Source organism: Dipteris shenzhenensis, chromosome 27 (genome assembly GCF_047967505.1).
Source record: "Dipteris shenzhenensis isolate YYH24624 ecotype China chromosome 27, Dip_SZ_1.0, whole genome shotgun sequence".
Lineage (NCBI taxonomy): Eukaryota > Viridiplantae > Streptophyta > Polypodiopsida > Gleicheniales > Dipteridaceae > Dipteris > Dipteris shenzhenensis.
This window is the reverse complement of record NC_141622.1, coordinates 47,958,015-47,969,998: the sequence shown is the minus strand read 5'-3', so window position 1 is coordinate 47,969,998 and position 11,984 is coordinate 47,958,015.

The window sequence follows — 11,984 nt, the reverse complement described above, 5'->3', positions numbered from 1 at the left end:
CTTATGCCTATTTGAATGCCTATATGCCTAATTCTTTATGCATGTTTTATGCTTTATGCTTTATGCTTTATGGATGTTTCTATTGGTGTTTGTGCCTACGTGAATGCCATTGTTTCTTTTATTAGCTTATGGTATGGCAATATTTCTTTTATTAGCTTATGGTATGGCAGTTTCATTTTTATGTTATGATATGCTATGCACTTATGCTATGCTAGACACGTGTCTATGGTCCTATGTGTGGGAGCTAAGTACCAGAAGTGACAAAATCTCACGGGTATAGTCCTTCTTTATCCATGGAGTCGTTGCTAGGGTGTGCATTTGCATGGCCTACAACGGCTTACCTACGGCTTTACCATGGGTGAGGTTGCTTTGATGATATCTATTGGAAGGCCGTCTATACGACTGGCACTAGTTGCCCATACCTAGGATCCTACTATGTGTTTTTATTTTAAATGTGTTTATACATGTTTATAAATGCTATGTCTCTATGCTTGTGATGGACTTTGTTGAGCTTATGTAAGTGTTTGTTCTCTAGGGTGTTTTATTTATGATTTCATGTGCCTTATTCCAGATGGCAACATATGATAGCCTACGGAGATGTAGATGCAATTATAGGTGTAGGCATTTGCCTCTTGGCTATCAAGATGTGAGCCGGAGGACATATTATGTGCATTTGCAACAAGACTCCATTGGAAACTTACACGCATCAATTTTGAGGAATGTGAATGAGGAGAACTCTGATGACAATGATACTGTAGTGAATGAAGAACTCATTGAATCATCTAATCGACGGAGGCAGGTATGGTGTAGATGTGAAACTTATTGCCATGGTGGCCGCTTGGTTGCTCCATCAACTTATGCAAGGCATATGCAAGTCGCTGAGCAATTTGAAACTATTGCAGAAAATCTTGGTTTGCATGCTCCACACTTTAGCTCTTGTGGACCTGAAGAAGAGGAGAACAATGAGCCTATGCATCAGATGGAAGGGAATGATGAATTTACTGATATGCATGAACAGGATAGGCTGGATGATGATGAGGATAACATGGATGCTTTAGGAGAGGATAGCCATTTATCTCTCGCTGATAAAATCATACAAAGATTGATTGAGTTGCAAGCTCTTTGGGATGGACATCAAGCTTTAGTGGAGTTTCAAGATAGTATGCTTAAAATTCTATTTGGAGATATGGGTGGTCCTAGGTCTACAACACATGAAGGCGCAAAAAGATCGAGTCTGAGTAAACTATTAGTCCAACTTCCAGAAACATGGGATGGAAGTCTAAATGGAATAACTGTTCCCACATGTTGGGAGCAATTAAGTACTATGTTGACAAGGCTTGGAATGGTTGAATCAAAGAGATATAGAATATGTCAAGGGAAAGAGGATTCCAATCATGCTCCAATACTCTATCTACCAAGCAAAGAGGACGCTTATAGTGGTAACACTGTTGAATGCCAATGCAATAGAAATGTCACTGGAAAGAGAAAATTAAAGCGTGATTGTTTAGCATGTTGTGAGAAGTGTGAGAAATGTGCAGTGCCTAAAAAGGAAATGTTATGTTTTGACTACATTTCGATTGGTGAACAATGGAAACTACTTACTAAAAGTAGATCTTTATGCCACGAATTATTGGAAATGTGGCGAAATAAAGACAAATGGTTGGTATCGAACAATTCTAATGAAAATATTAGAATTGATGAGTTTTGGGATGGCAGTAAATGTAAAAGTGTTAAAGAGATTTGGGATCCAGAATCGGAGTTTGAGTTGCCATTGGTATGTGAGAAGGGGTATTGCAAACAAGCTTATACAGCATGGCCATCTTCACATAAATCGGAAGCACTTTTGGAGGGTTGGAAAGAACGTGAGAAAATTTACAAATTTGTTTGCAAGGCTTGTCGAGCTCTGATACAAGGTCCCCAAAGACTCTGTAAGGTAAATCTTCCTAATTTATACTATGTGTGGTCTCTAATTAATTTATGTTCGAGTATTACACGTAATGTTGTACTCTAAATGTGTCTTTGTTTACATATACAAGGAGATCCACGCAATTTTGCTCTCTTATTGCACTGGGATGGGTTCCAAACATCAAGAACAACGCAGAAGAATTGTGGTGTCGTTGAGATAAAGGTTCTCAATTGTGGAAAGAAGTCCATAATTGGAGCAATACCAGTCTTGTTCATTCCATTTAGTTGCAAAAAAATTATAGGAAGCTCAAGCAAACTGTTTCATGTTTTTATGAAACCTTTGATAGATGAATTAGAAAGTTTGTTCATAGATGGAATTGATATAGATTTCAATTATCCAATGCCTTTAATTTTTGGGCATGATAGCTCTTTTTCCCAAACCTTCAAAGCACGTGCTATGCTTATGATGGTGACTGGTGATCATCTAGCTCAATGTAAGATTGGAGCTTTTAAAGATGGTGGCCAAGCTTTTTGTCATAGAGACAAACCTATAGCTACTTTAGAATGTGAAGGATCAAGTCAATACCTTTATGACCAAAATAGATTCCAATTCAGATATGCTCCAGCCAAGAGGTCTACAAAAGATATGTTGAGAGACTTGCTTCTTGCACAGCGAGCAAGCACTCAAACGCAACGTGAAGACATTCTCAAAGAGGCTGGTCTTTCAGGTAGATCATCTCTATGGAGATTATATGATCTTTATGGGTTTGATTTATCTCTTGATCTTGTGTACGATTGTATGCACATACTAGCATTGAATATGTTTTCAAAGTACATGAGCTCTTTAATGAGAGATATCGATAATAGAGTGAAGAAAGAAATCGATGAAGCAACTCATAGAATGACATTGGCCACACCTTATTCCATCCGATATGGTTGATGGCCAAGGTTTCCTAGCAAGTATTTTGAGAGTTACAAGGCAGAGGAAACACAAAAGTTCGTACAATGGTGTCTTCCTTATGTCCTGACTGAAGTCCAAGGTATTCCTAAGAAATTCTATGATTTGGGTCTCTTGATCATAGATATTGCTCATGCCTTTTATAACTATACTAGAAGTAATGGCTGGTCTCAAGAAAACATAAACACTCTGAGGGTATTGCTTGCTTCTTGGAGAGTAAGATCAAAAGAGTGGATTGGAAGAAACTCAGCTCCATTAGAGCATGTTGCAGGTTTCGGAGAATTTCTTGATGATATTTTGCGACATGGCAGCCACGATGGGTTTTGGTGCTACATATATGAGCGTATGGTCTCAACATATGCTAGCATCAAAACAAACAATAAGGACAATGAGATTTCATATGCAAACTATCATCGAAGGAAATTTTTCACATGGGTCTTTCTACATATTCAAGAAGATGCTGATAGGTTGTTTCCTCATCAAAGGATGTTGAAAGAGTTTCATGGAGTTCTTTCAGTCCCAGATGGATATTTAGTGGATAAACATGGATGTTATGACTGTCCTCAATGGCATTCATTAGGATTGATACATGTATCATCCATAGAAAAAGCGAAACATTTATGGAGTTTAGCCACATTGCATGCGAAAGACTATCCTTGCCAAAGAGTCATTGGCCAAAAGGGTATTGTAATAGCAAGAAAGAAGCCAAAAGTTAGATACGCAACAAGTGAGGAAAGAAGGTATGTAGAGCAAAATCTTCAATTCAGGATTGAGAGAGTAACAGAATACAAGAAAATTATGTTCAAGGGTGAGGTTTATAATATTGAAGATAAGGTTATCGTAAAGTCTGAAGAGGATGCAACATTAGTCTCTAGTGTGGGACACTGGAAAGCGTGTATAGCATCGTTTTTTTCCTTTCAGCATAATGGTGACATGCAACTATTCTTTGGAGCACACTACTATAGGCAACGCATTGTTGTTGAAAGAGGATATGAAAGATTAGATGTTGATGGCACCACTGGCATGAGTGTCCTACAAAATGCATATTTGCCATACACCTGGAATTGTATAAGGCCAATTAGTTCTTTATTGCATAAGTTTATTCCTCTACAGCATGGAGGTGGTATCATTGCATATGAGACAAAAGATTTAGGATTGAGAACACGTTTAATCCAGCTTGGTTGCATTGGATGTATTCCTCCTTGGCTAGAGGAGAATGATATTGTTTTATTGAAGTCTGCTCTTGATACAATATGCTCACCAAATGATCTCAAGTATGCCGTTGTCAGAGATGTGGATCACATGCTAAATCAAGTTAAAGTAGCATGGCTAAAGCTAGTTCACCCTGAGGAAAAGAGATGGAAGGTCTCAATGGAAGACAACGAATGGAAGGATTGGTGGTTTTGTGTGTCTGTCAAAGAGACGTGGAATGTTATCAAGACAAAGAACATGGTAGTTCAAGGCAAAGCCAAGATAGTTCCTATCATGTGGCAATCTTAGGCATGTAGCTAGGATACATGAAGTTAACATCATTCAAGGAATTCGAAAACAGATTTGGTACGTATTTGTATTTGATTTCCTTTTACATCTATTTCTATTTCGTGTGTTTTTATTGGATACTAACAATAACTATACTTTTTTATGCTTATGTTATGTAGGATCAAGATGGCTAGCAAGAACATGGACATGGCAGCGCTACTAAAGAAAATGATGAGTGAAGATGCAAGTTTCCTTGGACTCATGGATTTTACAAAGGAGCCACATCACTTACATCTTGGGCTTTTGATGGATGACATGAATCCTTTTGGTTTCTTCTCAATGTCTTGGTCAACAAAGCCATAGTTTTGGTGAATCACAACATCCCACAATGGCTAACAATAAAGAAGTGGAGCCTTATGGTTGTCCTCCTTATGTTAGCAAAGTATAAGGTGAAGAATATGGACATTTTTATGGCACCATTGACAGAGAAGCTCTAGATTCTATGGAGAGGCATACATGTCTTTGATATCTATAGAGCTCTGAGACAGACTATTGACATTTTGGTTAAGGCAATTTTGATGTGGACCATGTGTAACTTTCTAGAATATGGGGAGTTCTCAGGTATCTATTCATAAATTTGACACAAAATGAAGTGCACGTGCTTTGTGTTGTGATATATGCATGCCTAATGGCCTTTTTATGCATGTAAGTCTTCTTGTAAGTGGGCACTATGCCTGACCTATGGTGATCATTTGGAGGCATGACACTCCAAACATCTAGAATAAATTTGTTTATGAAGCTCATACTTGATACCTCTTGCATGAGCATCCTACACATGAATGGACCATTGATGCTAAACCACCTTCTTTGAAGGCAAGTGATGGGCTTTAGGCAAGAGCGTCCTCCATCCGATATGAAGAGGCTATCTATCTTTCACGGGCTTCTTTATTGGGGTCATTTACAAATCAATCATCTCTTGGATCCCATGTATATCTTCAAGAATGTTGGGGCTTCTATTTAGGCGCATTTGGTTAGTGACAAAGACACATGGGGAGCATAAGAAGACTTAAAATAAATGGATAGGATGTCCAAGTTATGGCCCTAAACCCATGGTGGTAGAGTGATTCTCATAAAAGCACCATGGATCTTTTCCACGAGAGAGGAGGCAATGATCAAGAAGAAGATTGCCTCTTTTTGGACACCAACGAGACACATGCATTGCTTGAAAGGAACATTTATAAAGGACAATAAGCTTAGTGGCTCATATCCCATGATGGTTGAATGTCCTTAGGATTGCAATTCATTACTATAATGTCTACATCACATATGCAAATACAATTGCAAATTACATGGAGCATGGTGTGTAGATCACCACTTGCTTCACCCCCCTTGGTGAGGATTGGCTGCAAACACTTGGAGTGGTGGTGCACTCCCTGTCGATGATAGCATATAATGCCCCACAGGTAGTCCCACACATATATTAGAGTCTAACCTCTAAATACTCCAAATGTCCATATACCATATGGTGCTTAGTAGATCCATACCATATATGCCACCCTATTCTCACTTGAATTAACAACCATATATCATCCCAATAAAATGAACAGGATATCCCCTCTAAAGCGTAATCCATTGGGACCTATGGTGGATAGTCAATACATTTGGTCTAATTGTCATGACCATCTTAGAGTACTTATCCCTCCGCAGTAACATACATTTGTTTTTATAAGCTTCAAACCATTGCCTGGTTGTTGTTCCCTCTTGGTACTATATAAAATTTGCTACAAGGCACATCCCATTATCCAAAGCATATACATAGTTAAGCCCCATCCAACAAGCCTCATATCCCAGGGCAACAAATATCCTAAGTAAGGGGACAAGTATGTGTGTGTGTGTGGGTGTGTGTGTGTGTGTGTGTGTGTGTGTGTGTGGAGAGGTTGAGATGCTTCCTATTTGTTCTCAGTATCTCCTATATGGTGAGTGTGTCTGCCCGTGGGTGTGTCTATTGGGGTAAGGATGATATATAAAAGAGATTGTGAGTGTGTAGGTCTCTCTGTTTTGACTTCTCGAATTTCTTGCTCGAGTTGATTTCAAGAAAAATAGAGAAACTCAAAAAGGAAAAGTTGAATAATGCTGAAGACTCCATGTGTGACAATCTAGTGATTCACTTCTTTATAGATATTCTTGATGAGAGCTTTTGATTGTGCCTGTCACTTATAGTGATGCAACCAACTAAGCTCTTAAGGTGGAAGTGTCGAGGCAGGCAATATTTGAGTTGGTGTGATGAATTTGGTAGACAATGCAGTTGTTCTTTCCTTGCTAGGATGAATGCCTTCAACCATGGCTCAAGGCTCTATTGATCCGATGGATATAGTACAATGGCTTAAGGCTCTATTGATCCGATGCCTTGTGAGAGGATTCTACATTGTGGAATGGGAAGTTTTGTGAGGCAATCTTTGTAGACCCAAATACAAGAAATTTTTGCTATAAAGCTCTTTGTTATTTATTGATAATAGTTGGTTATGTTTATCCATGGCCACCAACCATGGATTATTAATGATTGATCAGACACAAATGCCTTATATGGGTTGAGCTTCTTAATTTTCCTTTGTATTGTTAGGCTTCATTACCCTACATAGCCCAATCTTTGGGGAAGGTTGTATGCCCCCCCCCTCACTCTCAAGGTAAGGTTCAAAGTTTTTGCATACTCTATATTTCCATGACTCCTCACATGGTAGTAAGTGTTTAAATGGAAGGAATGCCTGTAAGCAAGAATGTTTCAAGATTAAATGGGGGAGTTTTTTCATGTCATATTTTAATTGTGAAACTTTTTGGGCATACCAATCTAAATGCCTTATGGTTTTGTATCAACCTTCTCATACTACTTTGCCAGCAAAATCTCTACAATTACTAGTAAATAATACATAGTATAAATGGGGGAAAATGATATAAAATAGCCCATTCCTCTTGATAAGGCCAACTCTAGAACTTGGCAATCCTCTAAAAAGCTCAAGCTTTTCATATCTCACAATTGGACTAAAGGAGTACCTACAAGAGGGACTTCAAGTGTGCACCCAAACCACAAAACACTACAGATATGGTGTTATTCTTGTCATACCACAATACATTCCTTCAAGCATATACCAAAGATGTAAAGCTGCATATTGTAGTCATGATCATATCCATGCTTTAAAAACAAGCAAACATATCGTACTCAAAGTGTTTCCAACAACATGCAATCTAACCACTACATTGGTCAATTGAAAATAGAATAAAACCATAACATTAGATATGTACCCTCATGTATGGAGTCCCCACACACCTTAAGGACTACTACATACCACCTAACCCTTGAACGAATGATTGCTGTGTGTGAGGGTACTCAAGGATATTAATTTGAACTAAAAACCCTCCATTTGCTAATGATATCTCCCCCACTTGCCAATTCAAAGTTGGCATCATTGGCCTCCAAACCAATGTGATCCCCACCTCTCTCACTATCATCTACATACTTGAGGCTTGCTCTCCTCCTTCTCATGATGTTGGTCTTCCCCCTCAATATCATGGAGAAGCTCTTCATGTGTCCCACTAAATCTCTCGACTCCAAAATCTTGGCTAGTTGAAGTCCTCTTGCCTCCACACTTGTTAGAAAATGTAGTATATCCTCTTCCTCTTGCTATTCCTCTAGAGGAAGAGTCTATTTTGGTGCACTGCATCATATATATACTCGCTCATTTCGAGGTGAAACCATTGGCTCTACGAATGAAGGCGCGAAGGCTTTGCAATGGCAAAGTCGGAAGAGGGGGATGTCTCGGCCCAATCATGTTTGGCATGGTAATCCTTTCTCTCTCTTATGATGTTGGGAGGACCAAAGTCTTTTATAAAATTATATTGATCATTTGCCTGGGTAGAGTTTTATAAATACATCATTTGTCCTTTTTATAGTTCATCACAATCTGAGCTATAGTTTGAGAATTATGACCATCATCACGTCTCCATGAACACTTTTGATAGTGAAAGGGTCCTAGAAAGATGCGAAATTTTATTTTGAGTACACAGTCAGATACAACACAAAAAGTACATCACATTTTATTTTAACATCTCATCAATGTTATAGAGTTATGAGCACTTTTGTTAACCATCATCATGATAACTTTCCATGGTTTTTGAAAGGTCACCTCCATTTATCATACCTAGTGAAAGTAAAAAGGGGGAGTGAAGTGGATGCTCCAAAAGAGAAGCGACGCAAGTTACAATGGAGAAGGGCTAGTAATACATAGAGAGTTGATCTTAAATTAAAGTCTTAAAAATACCCATAGGACCCATTTGTTGGCCAAAGGGTCTCATGGACTTTTTCTTTATTGTATTGAGTCTCAAGAAATGAAATCAATTTTGGTTTGAAAAAGATCATAGGATCATTTGGTCAGCAAAAGGATCCTTTGTCCTTTTTTTGTTGCATTATGCCTCAAATTATTAAAAAGGAATTGCTCATAGGACCCTTCCACTGGCTAAAGGTTCACTTAGACCATTTTAAGAACTGAATTTATTGACTTACTTTTTATTTAAATGCAACAAAAAAATTCTCATAGGACCCTTTCATCCAATCTCATGGGCTTTTCAAAGAGCGAAATTCATTTATTTATTTTCAATTTGACTGCATCCAAAAAAAGCTCAAATGACCCTTTGAGATTATTTTTTTCTAAAGAGCCTAGAAAACTTATGAAATTTTGATTTATTCACTCTTTGGGCAACAAAATTTTTTGAAAGGATCCGATGAGATATTTGTTCTTAGCCAAGATGTAGTCAAAAGTAGTATTGTGCATCCTTCTAGGACCTTTTCGCTAGTGAAAGGGTCCATGGATATGTGACGAGCCTCAAACCATAGCTCAAATTTGGTGAGATATAAAAAGAAAAAGTGATGTAATGTTGTGATCCATCTAACAATGCAATCAAATATAATATTTCTTCTAGACCGCTAGTGAAAGGGTCCATGGAGACGTGATGGCGGTGAAAAAATGGTCATAAATTTGAAACCACCATAGCTCGGAATGATGAGATTTAAAAAGGAAAAGTGATTTAATTTTTTTTCTCTATCTAACTATGCAATCAAAAGTAAGATTTTGCATCCTTCTAGGACCCTTTCTTTGGTGAAAGGGTCCCCATAGAGATGTGATGAACGTAAAAGATGGGTCATAACTCTCAAATCGTAGCTCGGATTGCCGAGCTGTAAAAGGAAAAGTGATGTAATTTTTGTGCTCCATCTAACCATGCAGTTGAAAATACTATTTTTCATCCTTCTAATATCCTTTCACTAGCGAAAGGGTCCATGGAGACGTGATGATGGTAAAAAATGGTCATAACTCTCAAATCGTAGCTCAGATTGACAAGTTGTAAAAAGAAAAAAAGATAGAATTTTTGTGCTTTGTCTAACCATGCAATCAAAAATAAGTTTTTAAATAAAGAAAGAGTATGTTATTTTTTTGTTCTATCTAGCCATGAAATCAAAATTAAGTCTTTGCACCCTTCTAGTATCCTTTCACTAATGAAAGGGTCCGTGGAGATGTGATGAGAACTAAAAATGGTCACAACTCTTAAAGCATAGCTCGGATTGATGAGATGTGAAAATATATATTTATAAAAATTGATCTAACCAAATGGTGAAATTAATCTTATAGGAAAAAAAATCACCTCCCAACACAAAAAAGAGCTAGAGAGGGTTACATTCCAAATATGAGTATATGCATGGTGCGCTAAGTATATACATAATGAAAAAGATAGATAGTATATACATGGTGCTTTGCGACCTTTTGTTAGTGTGAAAGGGATCACAGTGGCATCCATCTGAGAGCACGTGTTTCCTACGACCATTGGATTCCAAGAGGCTCATGTGCATTACAATTATTTCCTTTGATGTTATTCTACCAAGGATTTCATGGTGAAACATATCCTACCATTAGTATGTTCCAATAGGCTCATAAAGTGCCCTTGCCACTAGAAGATTAATGAAGTGTTCAACATCCCTTTCATTGGAAAAAGGGGTGACAAAGGGCTCATCCACCCAACCAATGCAAGTCATGATGATGAAGCCCCAACAAAAGGGGTTTCAAGGGTTAATAAACCCCTTTGCTAGCAAAAGGGGTGCTAAGGGTTGCATGTCTCCAAGGACTCTTTCTGAAACCGTGGAAAATTGACATGATGTTGTTATCCCTTATGACCAAAGAGTGTTAATCTAAAGTCCTCTCTCTCTCTCTCTCTCTCTCTCTCTCTCTCTCTCTCTCTTGTGTGTTTTCCTTTTATCATAAGTTATAGGTACTATACAAAAGTATAATGCATGTGTAAAATAGTATCCTTTCACCCAAAGATGTAGGCAGTATGCAAAACTATTGTGTGTGTGTGTGTGTATGCATGCGTATGTGTGTGTGACACACATGCACACGCACACATACACACAAATTTGAGTACATGATTTGAGTTTAGGACTAATCTTGTTCCAGAGACATCCTATGATAATTACAATAGTAAAGGGTGACTCTTGGACTTGGGTAAGACTCCAAGACTTCAAGACTCACATTGCACATGGTTGAGTACTTCCTTCAAAGGACATATATTTCACTTTCTTTCCAAGAAAGAGTAGTTTGGGTGGTTGTTTTTTGAAGCTATCTTGGCAATGCAAGCTCGAAGCTCGAGGGTTTAGGCTCGAAAAAGGGAAGCCCCCACAAACATGTAATGGCCATGTGGCCAACTTCCAATATTCTAGTTTCTTCTTAGCATGTCAAGCACCTAGTCCATTTGCTAATGAATGAGTGACAGTCCACTCCAAAGGGTAGCCAAGATTATGTATGAGCTGCGTGGGTAAGACTGTGTCTCTTGGCCATAAGATATGATGCCAAGCTTTCTCAATCGAGAGAAAGAAGTTTAAGTTTGCAAAATTTTAATTGTAGACTAGCAGCTAGACCATATAAAGATAAAGCACGCATGAGGCATGAAAGATCCCTTTATGTGTTCTGGCACAAGAAAAAGGAATGACTAGCATACCCCTGTGCAATCGAGGGCGTACTGCCATGTATCTCCATACCATGGAAGGCGATTGTATCTACTAAATGATCCATGTATTGAAGCATAGGATGAGCAACTATCGCATAAAAAAAGCACTGAGAGGGTAGCCCTACCGTAAAGAATAAAAAAGAGTCCAGTGATCTATAATATCACATGCTAGAATGTCAATAGGTTTATTGTCTAAATAACATTCTACATTTCCCCCCCAAATCTTAGAGATTTCATAGTTTGTGAGATGAAATCCCATTGTACAGTATCAAAGGCTTTAGCAATATCCACCTAACATCTTGCTCAGTGTACTTTGCATATTCAATCCCCACATAGGCATTGGCAATATTGTCTATAATATGTTTGCAAGGAATAAAACCATACTGAGTAGGGTGCAACCCTTCATGTAAAAAGCCCTTGATATGAGCCACGATCATCTTAGCAACCAACTTATAGATGATATGCATGAGAGTAATGGGTCTCCAATCTACAAAAGAGACACACAGATGTTTTTTGGGGAATAGTTTTATCGAATCCTTTCTTTCAACTGGCTGGCATTTGTTGAGTTTCCCACGCGTGGTTAATAATATATAGTACT